This window comes from Ambystoma mexicanum, chromosome 11, assembly GCF_040938575.1.
Source record: "Ambystoma mexicanum isolate Mex_15411 chromosome 11, UKY_AmexF1_1, whole genome shotgun sequence".
Classification (NCBI taxonomy): Eukaryota; Metazoa; Chordata; class Amphibia; order Caudata; family Ambystomatidae; genus Ambystoma; species Ambystoma mexicanum.
In genome coordinates, this window is record NC_090934.1 from 1,102,507,820 (window position 1) to 1,102,522,827 (window position 15,008).

Below are 15,008 nucleotides of genomic sequence, written 5' to 3' on the forward strand. Positions count from 1 at the left end.
AGACTCCATGGACGCTGTGGTTGTCCAGGGTGGCTCCCCACTCCTTCAAGGAAGAGTCAGTGGTGATGGCAACGTGCAGTGGTGGTTGCCTGAAGGGTTCGCCTACCCTCAAGTTGCAGTCTGTGCTCCACCAGACAAGGTTCTGGTGGAGAAAGGGAGGAATGTCGACGAGTTCCGCCTGGGTATCCCGCTACCGACTCCATGAGGCTGAGAAGTGCAGTTGCAATCGTCTCATTTTGAGCCTCGTGTATGGCACTGCCAGTAGACCTGCCGTCATGATACCCAAGAAGTGTTGGTACCACCACGCCAAGGTCACTGCTCTGCTGAGAAAAGGACTTGTGGCCCTCTTGATGGCAAGGATCTTGTCCTCCGAAGGGAAAAATTCTCAAAGCTTGTATCCCTGATGAGGCCTAGGAACGTTAGATTGCTGCGTAGGCTTAAACTGTGACTTCTTGAGATTGATGGTAATTCCCAACTCATGCAGTGTATACATGAGGACGGAGGAGGTGAGATCGACAGCCTCTGGGGATCTCGCCCTGATGAGCCAGTCGTCCAGGTATGGATAGATATGGTGCCCACGGGCCCTGAGAAGGCCTGCCACCACATTCATGAGTCTGCTAAAGACCCTGGGGGCTGACTTGAGGCCAAAGGGTAGAACCTTGTATTGGAAATGCCTGACTCTCTATGAGCGATCAAATCTCCCCCAACAGAGTTGTTATCCCAATCTGTGCGAGAGGAGGGAGGAACCAGTAGGCGGTTGCCAGTGGACACCACTGACAGTATTCAGGGGTCTGCGAACCTTGTGCGCCAATATTGTGCGTGGTGGAATGAAAAAGGTCACCACCCTCAAATGGAAGGTGCAATATGTGTTCCTGGACGTCTGGGTTGAACTTGGTAGCCCGTAGCCAGGCAGTCCTTCTCATGTCCGTGGCGATGCAGATGGCACAGCCTGAGGTGTCTATATAGGCAACGGACTCCATGATGTCCTGAGACACCATTTTAGCTTCTGCCAGCCCCGCCTTGAAATGTGCCTGACTGTGCACCAGAAGTTCCGGAAGGAAGTTGGCCATTTCCCGGCAAAGCCTCTGATTAATGGTTGCGAGCATGGCATCTGCATTAGACTGACGAAAGTGTAGTGAGGCTTTGGAATAGACCTTTCCAATGGCCTCCAAGATATTCTCCTACTTGCTAAGAAGCGCTGAAGACGAGGTAGCCAAGGACGACTAAGGCTTGGAGCAGAGTGAGGCTGGGGAAATCGCCGAAGAGTGTGATTGAGGGTGTGCAGACAGCAAGAGTGGATCCCCCTCCAATTGCCTGTACTTGGTGTCGAGGCACAGATTGGTATGCTGCGCCGAATGGGGTTTAAGCCATCCCTTTTTGGCCAAGGTGACAACGTCCTTCTGAATCAGGATCTCCATTCTAGACGCGGGGCGTAGAGTGAGACCCTCGCCTCTGGTTGTCCCACATTTGTGGCAGTCCCAAGTATTGGGCCAAACCTATGAGATGATCATGGATGGCCTTGGCTGAAGATGGCATGGCAGGGTCCTCTTCACCGGGGTCAACAAGGGTGTCCAGCTGGTCCGGAGCAGGTGGAGGAGTGCCAGGCAACGAAAGCTGAGGTGTGCAGACTGGAGCCGGAGGCTGCTGTGAAACCGCCTGAACTGTGGGAGGCAGGGAATCCGGAATCAAGGGACCCCGGCGTGGGAGGCTGGGGGTGCGCCGGGGCTTGAGGCGCTGGAGCAATAGGAGGAATGACTGTAGACGCTAGAGGCGGAACTGGAGGCCGCATGTCCCTGATCACATTCCGAAGGATGTCTCCCATCTGGGGGGACCACATAAGTGTGAGGAACTTTTAAAAAAAATGGTCTTCACAGGGCGGTGGGATGACAGGTGGTGCAGACGTAGTAGCAGGAGGCTGTTCGGGCCTGTGCATACTCTGCCTTGCTGGCTGTGGGGTGCATCTGCCCTGCAACGCTGAAGGATAAGCTGTAGGCCACGTACCTGGCGACCAGTCTTACCTGGACACTCGTTCGCCTACCTGCTCGCCAAACAGGGGTGGTGTCAGGCAAGCATCCATTTTGTCTGGCTGCATGCCATGTGCCTGCATTGTGGTGCTTGCTGCGCTGGACCCGGCCTCCTCCTGAACTCTTGGCAGTGGAGCTTGTGGCCTACCCTGCACCTCAGGACGTGGCCTGGTAGGCGTAGTACCCTCAGCTGTGTCGCTGGTAGTGCTGCATACAGGCGCCCCCGCAGACATTTGTCTGAGACTAGGGCGTAGCCTCTCGGGTGGACACCTGGTAAAAGAACCTTGCAATATCAACGGCAGGATCTAGCGACCCCTCGGCCTGGCGACCGGTAGCTGAAGTAGCCTAGATACCTGTGCTGGTTTCAGAACCTGGATGGTCACTCCCGCTCAGACGTTTCCCGGGAAAGTAGTCGCCCTTGCAGGGTGCGGATGAAAAAAGCGGACCTACCTTGGGACTTGAATTGTGCTTGACGAAGTTCTTCAAGTCCTCTGGAGGCGATCGTTCGAAGAGCACTCTCCACCGAGCTAACCTGTTCTTCAGAGTGAGCAGTGTAAGCACGCCACATGCGGTACAACCCTCCCAGCCGTGATCAGGGTCAAGGCAGCAGAGGCAAAGAGCGTGGCAGTCTGACATAGGGAAGAGCCCCTTGCAGGCTGGATACCCGCTGAAGCCCGATGACGTCGACATGCGCCGGGGAGGAGCGTGGCGCCAGAGGACTGAGTACCTGAATAAAGACCAAAAGACAAAGACTAAAGACAAACTACAGTATCTGGGGAAGAGCGCATGGAATTACAAGGCTGAAGCCAAACACAGGAGCGCTGGTGAAAGCAGTCTGTTCCCGTCGATGCGGAAAAGATGAATTAGGAGTGGCACCGGTGGGCGGAGTCAGGGGAACACGTGCTCCCAGGGTCGCGCCCCCACATGCCTCTAAATTTAAAGGGGAAGAAGATTTTTTCTGGTGAAAAAGGTTCCGTCTCCCGTCCCAACGAGGGACGCCGATACAGTATGGGGGAAAGGGGACGGGACGTAGGAGTACAACAAAATACAATGCTATGTATTTGATTTGCATGGTCTAAATTAGGACTCTTCAATAAACCGGACCTGCAAAACACTGACTCACCGGATAAACAGGGCTGAAAACATATAATCACAATAGGAACAAGTTTGCTAAAACAAGTAGGATTCACTTTTGTCAGAAAAAAGAAAAGGACTGAGTGAACCCCACATGAAAAAACAGCTGCAGCGCTATACAGGTTTCTTAAAGATATCCGCAACAGTCACAAAACTTTCTGATTCTCCTCATATTCAAACACAAGGAACGCCCTCACTGAAAGAGCAACTGTGTGCACAGCAATTCTTTTCAGCTGGAATCGTAAATGCGGCAGCCATCCTTGGTGTTAGGCAGAAACCTGTGCAGTTCCCTTAGGGACCACTGCAAAAGGTTTAAGACTACAGGTGTTGGCAGTAAACCCAATTGGTAGCAGTCTGTACCACCCAGATTTACCTGGTAGCTGTGGCTGAGCAGTCAGACTTCTCTCAAGAAGAGTTAGGCAGTATATAGAGTATACACATTAGGTACAAAAATACAGTAGCACAAGCAAACACTGACCAGAGCTTTGGTATAAAAGTATATAATTATTTATTTAAAAACACACTTGTAAAAATACACTGACACTAATATGTCAAGCAAGTTCAAACACAGTCACTAGAAATATATACACCTCCCTGATTATTCGACAAGTCTTAGGAAAAGAACACCACTTATTATCGGCCCAGAGGTGAGCGCTTAGCCAAGATGGCACTCCAATAATTATTTAAAAAGGGAGAGAAAAGGCAAAAATAGAAAAGCGCACAATACCAACACTTTTAACAGAACCACAGCAAGTCAAGAAAGGCAGAGTCGACTGTAGAGCAAAAAGTTCATAGGCCAGGCCCACTCTTGGAGAGCAAGGCGGAATTTGCCCAAGATCACACAGCTGAAGTACACTTTAAAAGTCTTTGCAGATAGTTCAAAAGGAGTTGGATCAGTTCAGAAAAGTTAGTTAACAGGTCCCAGATCACCCCAGGATAGAAAGTCAAGGATTTAAGGGACACCTTGAACAGTCTGTTGCAAGGGAGAGCAGGCGGGACACAGTACCTGAAATGGTGAGAAAGCTCCAGCGGGGACAGTTGTTCCTGGCAGCGGGTGCAAGTCGGTGCTTTGCCAGGGGAAGAGAAGATCTCGACGTGGAGGAAAGCTGGAGGTCGTTGCACTGCCAGGGAAGAAACCAGCCGCAGAGTTTCCCCGGTTAAAAGGTACTACCCTTTTATTCGCGGTAGTGGTGAAGCGTGGCTATCCGGCCGCCGAGGTGCTTGGCACGGGCGATTCGACCACGAGACGATCCAGGAAGGCAAAAAGAGGGCGAACTGGTTAACCCCACCAGCTCAAAGGAAGAAGACTCTCCAGGAAGAAGATCTTCTCTGTCGTTGGGAAGTGGTGAGTCGGTTCAGCAGGGCTCCACCGGTGGTGTCGTCGTTGCAGGTTGGCTCAGCTTCTCCCTTTTCGGATTCTTTAGGTCCTGTGGCGACTTCTGAAGTTCCAGTCCCCAAAGCCCTGCTATTATGCATAAAACCCCCATTCATCAGTCCAAGCTGTCACTCAAACATGCTAAGTGGTGAGCAGGGGCGGCTCACCACTGGGCCAATCACACAAGAGTGTGACTTGAGTTGCCGAGGCACTCCAGACCAGGGTGCCTATTCCCTCCCCCCCCTCCCACACCTCCTGTAGACCCAGACAGAGTGGCACCACTTTTGGAGGCTTCTGTGCAGAAGCCCGCCAAAAGTGGAACAAAGGGCTCGACTTGGGTTGGAGTTACAGAGGAGAACACAAATGCCATTTTAAAACAGAGTCCTGGCAAAAAGACCCAACCAGGGAATAAATATTAAATAAATAACCCGGCGGTATCTTTAACATTGCACCAAAAAAGTGGTGCGTTTAAGATAAATGGGAAAATCCCATAGGAAATATTCCGGTAGAGAATATTTCGCGTGGTAACCACTGCCACCAGCCAGGAACTCGACGAGGGGGGACTGCACAGTGCCCCCTCGAAAAACAGACCCTGGGGCAATCTAATTACCCCTACCAGTACTTCCACAATATGATGGTTTGTACTGGTTCTGTTCACAATTTAAGACTAGTAAAGTCAATGGTGACTTTACATGCCCTGGGAGACAGTAGTCAGTCCCAGGGTATGGAGTCTATGTTTGGGGGTCACTATGACACCCCTGTGTTACTGCACTGAGGGTGCTGTCTAACACACTTACCAAAGAACATGAAGACCCATGGGGTAAAAGACCCCATAGCCCATACAACACATTACAAAGTGAAAGGACATTCTCAAATCATGCCTGAGAGTGGGAGAAAAAGAGTCTCACTTTTAGCAGGAGAAAAAAAGAAACCCCAAAAATCCAGCAAAGCTGCTGGGGGACTCACTAGGTTTGGGAAATTAGCCTATACAGAGAATTCTCCCTAACTCTCAACAGTCACAAAACTTTCTGATTCTCCTCATATTCAAACACAAGGGACGCCCTCACTGAAAGAGCAACTGTGTGAACAGCAATTATTTTCAGCTGGAATCGTAAATGCGGCAGCCGTCCTTGGAATCCAGTTTTTTGCTCATTCAGTGTCTAGACAGCAGCAGAGAGCCCATGCAAGCAGCATGGCAGTTCTGTTCGCTCACTTGCTGATGGGGCCAGCAAGCCCCTATGTAAAATGTATGCCCCATAGACAACTGTGCTCCTGCTGCCTATATATGTATGTCTAAAGGCTGTTCTCTACAGCCACAAAAAAAGAAAGGGAAGTACGATAAGGATTGGTTTGATGCATTGGTTTACCATGTTGATATCTACATAACTAAGGACTGGACTGCTCACTGAGCTAGAGACTAATCTGACACCACCCTAGAGACAGCAATGGTGTTAGCCTCAGATCCTAGTATTAAATGAGACTCCCATCTGAGGGATTTTACGCCTACTACCCTTTCAGCTCGATTGGCCAAACCTGCGGGTTTAACTTGTACTCACAACATCTGACATTTCAGAGGCATAACCTCCCCACCATGCCTTCATAAGCGACCCAATCCCTCCCCCGCTTGCATGCCACCCGCTCATAGCCTTTGTGGCGCTATTGGGTCCCTTGCTTGTAGCATGAACTATCCCCATTTCAGAACATCAGAACGGTCTACCTTTTAACTCCAGCCTCCTTATCATGGACCCCAAGATCTTATAACAAGCGCTTCTCACAACGTTGACCCATTCACTTGAGGCAGTCCTTCATTACTAGTCCACCATCAACACAAGGTTCTTCTTCCTCCTGGTACATATCACCAATCCTCTGACAATCCAGTACCCTGGCCTTGTCACAAAGGGACGGGAAACCATCTCAGTAGTGGGTTGGAGGCCTACAAGGAAAAATCCATAGAAAGTACTACCTCAGAGGTGGACAGTGGCAGTTGAGAGTGCATTAATTCCTGCCCCCCAAAAACCTAGTGTCAGCATGTATCTAGGTAGTCCACGTATATCTGCTGCCAAGTCTTTCATTCAAGATGCTCGCCAGTGCTTTCCGATTCCTCCCCCAGCCATAGCGTGCTCCCAGGAGAAACAAAGCCAGACATCCCAGAGAGAACAGAGATTCCATGTTGCTGGCCGGCCACCAGGAGACCGAGACACAACCACCAGTAAGAGCTCTACTGGATGCTGCAGTCTGGCGCTGCATGAGAGAGATGGTCGAGAACAAGTGGTGCCACCATGCTACCAATATGCATTGAAGTGGGAAACCGCACGGTGCTGCCATATACAGCGACAGTGAGCTCCCGGATCTTCTGCCTACAACCCTAGACCACGAGGGACTAATCCCGGGGAATCAAAACCCCTACCACACAATGGGACTTACCGTTGGGGCAGAAAAAAACCTTCATAATCATCTTGAGAAACTGGAAGCTTCAGGCACCTGATTGAAAGGCAGTAGTTTCTTCTTTGGGGCCCTCGTCTAGAATATCTGCAAGCTCATATTGAACCTAGATGTGGGAGGGTGGCGACAAGGGAGTAGTTTCTTACCTGTAACTCCATTTCTCCAGCGTTGGTATCTTTCATGGATTCACATGCTGTGAATACTTTCATGGATTCACATGCTGTGAATATTTCCTGTCGTCAGACTGGGAAACCTCTAACTTTAACTTAGCGTTTTCCTATGGAAAACTACGAGACTTCAGTGTCCCATCGACGTTCTTTTTGAGTGCTTTAGGCCACGCCAATAGGACGTCTGCTATAAATAGCCAGCGCGGCTTCTCTTCAGATTTTAACCTCCAAATTAGAGGAAACCCGACCCTAGGTTTGCCTGCAGGGGCGGCCGGTGGGCGCATGTGAATCCATGAAAGATACCAACGCTGGAGAAATGGAGTTACAGGTAAGAAACTACTCCCTTCTCCAGATTTTGGATCTTTCATTGATTCACATGCTGTGAATAGATTACATAGCAGTACAACCAACGTGTGGTGGTGTATCACAGGCAAACCCACCAATAGCAACTTATCACATACATGAGACAACAAATCCAGCAAATAACAGAGTAAAATAGAAAACCCTGAAGCTGCGGGGACTACTTTATTGAAACAGGCGTTGGAGGACCGCCCGTCCCACCTGCACATCGTCCACATGTTGCTGGCCCAGACAGTAATGCCTGGTGAAGGTATGCGGCACCGCCCAGGAAGCTGCCTGGCAAATGTCCACCAGCAGTATCCCAGACCACAGCGCCAACGACGACACTGTGGACCGCGTAGAATGAGCCTTCGGAGCACTCCTCAAAGGACTGCCAGCTTTCATGCGACAAAACAAAATTGTAGATGAAACCCAAAGGGAAAGTCCCCGTTTGGAAACAGACTGCCCCCTTGTTGGAGGGCCCAAATGCCACAAACCGTTGCTTCGACTTCCTTAAGTCCTGCGCACGATTCAGATAAAATTTGATTGCCCTCTTAACATCCAGAGAAGGAAGGGCCTTTTCTGCCGGCATGGATGCATTGGAAAAGAATGAGGGTAAGGCAATAGAGGCTAGTTTGTGAAACGCTAAAGGCACTTTCGGGATAAAGTGTGGGTTAGTAGCCAAGAGAACCTTGTCCTTCATGAACCTCAGGTAAGGCGGGTCAATGACCAATGCCTGCAATTCGGACACCCGTCTGGCTGAGGTAATTGCCACCAGAAACGCCACCTTCCACATGAAGAACTTCAAAGAAGCCGTCGACATGGGTTCAAATGGAGGTTTCATCAACGCCGAAAGAACATTGAGGCTCCAAACCTGTGCAAGCCGCTTTTCTGGGGGAAACGCCCAAAATAGCCCTTTCAGAAAATGTTTCACCAAACGATCACTTAACAGAGTAGCAGCATGGCGCCTTCTCGTGAACCTAGAAATCGCCCCCAAATGCACCTTGATGGAGGATAGCGCCAGGCCCTCTTTCACAAGGTGCAACAAGTACCCGAGGACCTGAGCCGTGGAGACATCCAACGGTTTTATCTCAGGGTGACCCTCACACCAGGCACAGAATCTCACCCATTTAGGACCATACGAGACATTGCTAGAAGGGGCCCTTGCCGCCTCCAAGACCCAGCGACACTCACAGGAGATCCCTAGATGACCGAAATCGGAGTAGTCGGGAGCCACGCCGCCAGGCTGAGCGAAGCCGGATCGTAATGCCGCACCCTGCCGTCTTCCTGAGACAGAAGTTTCAGATTTGCTCTTTCACCGTTATATGCAGGAGATCTGAACACCACGTCTGCCTGGGCCAGAATGGCGCTGCCAGAATCACCCTGCACCGGTACTTCCGCACCCACTGGATGGTCATCCGAATCAGTGTAAACGGGGGAAACGCATACACGAAGAGGACCGTCCATGGGAACGAGAAAGCGTCCCCCATTGACTCTGGATGAGCCCCTCTGATGGCAAACTCCGGACACTGTTTTTCATCATAGCGAACAAGTCTATCGGGGGAGACCCCGATCACCGGAAGATTCTTGCCACCTGCTGCGCTTTCAGCCTCCACTCGTGCAGCTGACTGGTGTCCCTACCTAGGGCATCCGGTTGAACATTCAGAACCCCCGGCAGATGGAAAGCGACAATACTGACCCTTTGAGCAAGAGACCAATGCCAAACGTCCTGCACCTCCTTCGACAGGACTCAGGAATGTGTGCCAGCCTGCTTCCTCAAATAGATCATTGTGGTGGTATTGTCCATCAACACCCTCACCACCAATCCGCGGATTCGCAGAAGGAACGACCGCTAGGCCCAGTGCACGGCCCTCAACTCTAGTACAATGTTATGCAATGAAGTCTCCTCTCAAGACCATAGGCCCTGTACCTGTGAGTCGTCGAGGTGTGCCCCCCCCCACCCTAACTCGGAAGCGTCTGCCACAAGTGTGAATTGGAACTCCGGCTCCAGCAAGGGCATTCCCCTTGCAAGATTGGGCGTGCAAGTCCACCATCGCAGGGCATCCACCAAGCCCTCGTCGACCACCAGATTGGCCAACCATAATCCTCAACTCTGCGACCACTTATCTGCGAGGAACTCCTTCGCCAGCCTCATGAACAGGCGGCAATTGGGAAGGAGAAGGATCCACAACGCCATGGCCCCCCAAAAGCGACATGTAACCTCGCACCGAGACCACTGTACCCCCTTCTCCACCCGTCTGCCTTGGATCGCAACTTGTCCACTCGCTTGCTGGAAGGTTTTACCAGATTGTCCTGTGTAAGAAACTGCGCCCCGAGAAACACCAACTCCCTGGATGGCGTCAAATATGATTTGTCGAAGTTGACGGCGAATCTCAGCCATTGCAAAAGGCCTATGGTCGCCATGAGAGACGGCCTTGCCCGTTCCTGCGACAAAGCCCTTACCAACCAATCGTCCAGGTAGGGGTAGGGGAAGGCCCCTACCAGAGCCAGACATTTTGTAAATGTCCTGGGGGATGACTTCAGGCCGAACGGGTGGACCCAGAACTGATAGTGATTGTCGCTGACAACAAAACACATGAACTTGCAGTGTTTTTCCCTCATCAGGATGTTTAAATAGGCGTCCTGCCGATCCAAAAACACTAGGAACTCGCCCGGTTGCACCGAGCGGATGACATCCTGAAGGGTGGGCATCTTGTTCAACGCCTAAAGATCTAGAATAGGCCTCCATTTGCTATTGATTTTTTTTCACAAAGTAGTGGGAGTACACCCCCCTGGCCTCGCTCTGCAACCAGAACTGGTTCTATTGCCCCTTTCTCTAGCATGAGAACCACCTCCTACCGCAAGATTGGAAGATGTGGCTGCCTCACACACACACCGGCGGAATAGGGACCGGAGGCCGCCAAAACTCCGAGTGGCAGAGGCGCACCATGTCCAGCACCCAGCAATCTGTTATCATCCGCTGCCACTCGTGTACATGGTTTGCCCCCCCAGTAGATTGTCCATATGGCAGTCATTGTTGAGCTTTTGACAGCCTTCCTTTAGTAGCCGAGGGTTGTGAACCTTTCTTTCGCTGAGCTTGAAAGTCCCTGCTCTTCTGAGCTGACTGCACTGACCGCCGATAGCCTCGAGACGAGTAGCTGGAGCACCCATAACTGCGATCTCTGCAGGAGGCAAACCGGGCATTACCCGAGACTCCATGAAAGGCTCGAAAGGAGCGAAAAGAGCAACCACCTTGCAGGGACCCAAATACGTTGCCATCTCGGTATCCTCTTTCATGCCCTTCAGGGCCACGTCAATCTTTTCGCCGAACAGGTGTTCCCCCTCACAGGGCATATCGATGACCTTATACTGGACTTATGGGTGAAAACCCATACACTTCAACCAGGCCTGCTGTTGGAGCACCACCCAGTTATTAATTTGCTTAAACCCCGACTCCGGCAAGGTCCACTGCAATATTGATGCTGTGGTTGGAGGCCTCCCCCCCCCCCGAAACAACAGCATTGCCTCCTTACGGTGTTGCTCCGAAAGATGGTCACGAATCGGGGCTAGCCGGTGCCACATTTCACAATCATATCTGGTCATAATCGCCAAGGAATTTGCAGCCTTCACAATCGTAGCCCCCACCGTCAGGACCTTCATCCGCAAACGCGCCCCGTTTCCTGGCCTCACTGTCTGGGGGCGGAATACATGTGTGTTGGCTTCTGGCCTTACGGCTGGCTGTCGCCTACACCACAGACTTGGGCGCGGGTTTCGACACAAGACATCTCAGGGGTAGAACTCTGGCGCCTTGAATTTCTTTTCTAGCCGACCCTTCACCGCAGGCTCAGAAAACCGGTGACGCATCGTGCGCAGGCCCTCCTGCCACACGTGGTCGAGAATCGGAACCGAAAAGACCGCCTTCCGTCGCTTTTCCATATGGTAGAAGAGAAAGCAATCCTTACGTTCCTCTTCAGGCGCCAGCTCAAACTCCGGACACGCCTTTGCCATCATGGCGTAGAAAGCCCCAATATCATCCGGCGGAGATGGTTGTGCCGAACTACTGGGCTGCTCCACCTCAGAGTCCGTGTCCCAGGCATCATCCCTCGTCGGCGATGAAGACACCGTAGACAGGGTGTCCCGCGGAGCACTCTCTGGGTCTGAATCAGTCAACTCCCCTTCCTCAGGATGACTCCGTGGACGGTTCAACCCCATCGGCAACCGCGCCGGAGGAGACTTCCTAAGGACCACACCAGGTAAACCGCCGACCACCGGCACCGCCGGACTCGGAGGCGGTGGTAGCCTTGCCTCCAGTTGCCCCAACAAAGACTGGAGCGTATTCAAAACTTGTAAAGACAGGGGAGATTGCTGATTAGCCAACGGGTAAAGGGGCGGCCCAGCCCCCATCCCACTCGATGTCGACGGCCTCGCACTCTGCAGACCCAGAGTCGACGGATCAAAAAGCGGCACTTGTTCCTCTTCCATCCCAGAGGAAACCTGAATACGCAGCTGGATCTTGCTGCAAAATGTCCACAGGAAGCATGGGCCAAAAGCCGGCGGACTACCACAGTCCACCCGTTAACAAGCCTTCCGACTCCATCTGCGTTGACGACAACAGCAGCAGCCCACTGTCTGTCAGAGTCGTGGACAGCGCCGATGACCCCACCGCTGACGACGGAACCACACACTGCACCGCCACCATTGACGAGGGAATATCAGTCGACAATCTCGTCGTCAGAGCTGTGGCTTCCACGGGCTTAGCCTTCACCAGAGACCCGGCTTTCTTGAAAGACGAACCAGAACAGTTCTTTGAAGACTCTCGTCTGGACGAAGACTTATGATGATCTCTGGATGACTAGTGCTTCGAGGAAGACTCCTTCGACTTTGCCTGTCCTTTGTCCGACACCTTTGACTTCTTGGGCCTCCCACCAGACCCCATGGACTTGTCAGGCCGATCAGACTTGGAAAGCGAGGAACCACTCGCCCCCTTCGAATGATGAGACCTGGACGTAGATGACTTGCTACCTCTCCTCACCTCCGATGTAGGCAACTCCGTCCGTCGCTTTTTAGCGGGGGTACTGCGGACGCCCCTCGGCTGTGCTCAGAGGCCTTTTCCGCTCTCCCTGAAGACTGTCTCCCCTGGGCCGAACCCACCTCCGAAGCCGGGTAAGTGCCCTCATTTAGCCAATGAGCCAACGGTTACGGTCTTTCAAAGTCTTCTGGAAAAACCCCTGGCATATCTCGCAGCTATCCGCCGAGTGATGGGAGTTGAGACAGTCCGCATGACCATCTCCGTCGAATACCTTCTTAAGGCCGCAGGCAGCAAAAGGCCGAAAGAGAAACACTTTCCGGCGCACAGATGACATACTGGCCACTACAAAACAGCATGTGTAAACACGAACAAACACAAGGTGATCCCAACAGTTTGGAGACGGTTGAAATCTGATGGGAAGCCGCGGGGGCGGGGCTATTTATAGCAGGTGTCCTATTGGCGTGGCCTAAAGCACCCAAAAAGAATGTCGATACGACACTGAAGTGTCGTAGTTTTCCATAGGAAAACGCTAAGTTAAAGTTACCAAGGTTTCCCAGCCTGTCGACGGGAAATATTTACAGCATGTGAATCCATGAAAGATCCAATGCTGGAGAAGTCTAAGGTATGTATCATCATGGCAATAAGGTCCTCAAAAGCTGCTTTAGGCTTGAGAGGAGTAGGAACAGGGAGCATGTCCCATTATAGTAAGGTGTCCAGGTCATTTGCATCCTGCAAGTCAGCCGCAATATCCACAAAGTTTTCGTGTTCACCACAGAAAGACTGCAGATTCTCTAGCCTTAAGGGGTTCCAAACCAAAGGGGATGGGATCCCCTTCCTCATCATAAATGTCTCTAAGACAAAACATGCAGACATAACGAAGGAACAGAGAACAGGAATTCTGCCAGTGTGGTGCAATAGTCTAGTTCAGAGAAGTAACGGTGCAACCATGAGACTGGATCTTATCCGTCTGGTGCGCAGCCAGCACGAAGGGTGCATGTATGTGCATAAATGGTTGCGTCTGCTCTCGTCCGAGCACGGTGGGCTCACATGGCACCATCGGTGCCAAGGCTGCAGCTGGCAGCTCTGGAGCCAGAACTATCGGCACAAGGCAGAAGCGTTTAGCAAAGATGACGGTAGGAAACCGAAAAAAAAGATTTTTGACACCCACTTTTGACACAGGGTTTGTACCCCAAAGGCTTTGCTGGATTCAGCATATCGAAGTAACGAGAAAAGTGAGAATTGCGCACAGACAAAAGGAACGGAGGTAACAGGGCTCTATGTACTGGCCCCCCGAAGTCATGTCCAGTGCAGGACTCATTAGGAAATGGATATGAAAGATGAGGAATCCATGGGAGAAAAGAATCCATTAGCTATTTTTTTGTTGTTGTTTTGTTGCTGGTATATGTCCTACATTTTGATACTATTATAAACTGGCTCACCGGTTCTCATAATTGCACAATTGTACAGGAACCCTTCTTAGGATTTCCTTCTGCCATCTGATTGCTGATCTAAATTGACATATCCGATCTTAAAAAAAAAAAAAAAAAAGAAGATAGGTGCATACCGGAGAGCCAGTTTTGGTGGTCCTTCTCAACTCCCCCAAATCACCTCATGATTAGATTTAACTCTGGCATTGCATTGGGAGGCTGTGTAACAGAGGTCAAAAGGGGTACTTGGCCCCGCCTTGACAGGGTCGCGCAAATTACCTTATTGCAGTATGCAACTTTGAAGCCCAACTGTGTATATAAAGTCTCCCAGGTACACTGTTGGAATGCCATCTTGTAAGGCGCCCATCTGAAATTTTTGTGACTTGACATATTGTTGGCTGGACTCAAATCTAGTAGGAGCTGCAAGGTTTTGATCTACCGTATAAAATAAATTGAATATATTTTAAGTTGATCTGCCAGGACGAATTGAAGATGATCTGTCTAAATAAAAGAATCATGTGTGAAATATTGTATGACAATTGTTTACACCTGCCAACCGGGTGGCTTCACCAGAGGGAAGGACAACTTTCGCTAAAACTAGAAAACTGAGCATTCAGGTAAGACCTGCCCTTGACCGGTTGAGATCATAATGGTTATTAGTCACAAGTCAATGACTATGGATCAAATCCAACATTCAATGACAGCAATCGAAATCATATAAGTTCAGACATTGTTTGTGTTTAGTTCATTAAACTTTTCACATTACCACAATTCATAAAACTATATAACTTTCTTAATGATTACAATTGATAAAATAAGAAAATAAGACGTCAGTAATTCATCTGTTAATATAGGAAGATTCTCCTGAACGATCATGAATTACCATTATAGGATGAACTAAAACAAGAATTAGGGAGGTCTGGTCTGTGAGCCTGCCCAATCTATCGAGGGTTCACAGAAAATTAAAGTGACATTGCATAAATACTTAACAAAACTAATGATTAGGAAATCTTCCTAGGTGAGAGACTCGGACAAGCAGGTAACCAAGAATTTCAATGCAGGTGTTGAAAC

General features: G+C 50.6%; 1 protein-coding gene across 10 annotated transcripts in view; it reads right to left on the reverse strand.

Annotated features, from left to right (window-relative positions):
* The window catches only part of HERC1 (HECT and RLD domain containing E3 ubiquitin protein ligase family member 1), a 3,379,312-nt gene that overhangs the window by 2,446,564 nt on the left and 917,740 nt on the right, over positions 1-15,008 (reverse strand). The window lies entirely within an intron of this gene.